The sequence below is a fragment of the Psammomys obesus genome, unplaced genomic scaffold (genome assembly GCF_907164565.1).
Source record: "Psammomys obesus unplaced genomic scaffold, mPsaObe1.curated_primary_1811, whole genome shotgun sequence".
NCBI lineage: Eukaryota > Metazoa > Chordata > Mammalia > Rodentia > Muridae > Psammomys > Psammomys obesus.
The window spans coordinates 7052402-7053164 of NW_026585643.1; positions in this window are offsets into that span (position 1 = coordinate 7052402).

Consider the following 763-nt stretch of genomic DNA (forward strand, 5'->3'; position numbering starts at 1 on the left):
GGAAGGAGATGGAGGAGGAGGAGGAGGACACCATCACACTGAAGGAGGAGGAGGAGGAGGAGGAGGAGGAGGAGGACACCATCACACTGAATGAGATTGGGGAGGAGGAGGAGGAGGACACCATCACACTGAAGGAGATCGAGGAGTGTGGAGAGCCGCTTGGGCATGCCCAGGCAAAACGCCATTACAAGATGGCACCGACATCCAACTCTGACCCTGGAAGACAAGTAATATTACGCATGCGCAAGGGCAAAAGCGCGCCAAGTCTTGGCCCCGCCCAGGGCGTCTTGTGAGGTAATGAGTAAGCAGCCAATCATAGAGCACACGCCGCCGTAGGGTGTATATAAGCAGCGCCATTCCTGGGCTCGGGGTCTTCCTCCTCTCATCGCTTGACTGCAATAAAGCTTGCTGCGGAAGGATCCTGGTGTCCGTGTGCGTTCTTGCTGGCGAGACGACCACGCGGGTTGCAACAACTGGTGCCGAAACCCGGGACGCCGGGGCAGTCTGTCATCGCCGGCCCTGAGGAGACCCCCGCTCGCGGGGAGGACTCAGAACTGCAGCACTAAGGTCAGTTCTGAGAGGCATGTTTGGTCTTGAATTGTCTCATCCTTCACCCCAATTGGCAGGAGCTCTTGTAGCTTTCCCTGTTGTGATAGTAGCGCTCGTTCTCCTTCTTTTGGTTTTAAAATCTTGCTTAGAAGATAAGAAATGCCGCTCATCTGTGGCAGCTGGCCAAGGGGTGTTAGAGGAAATACAAGACAGC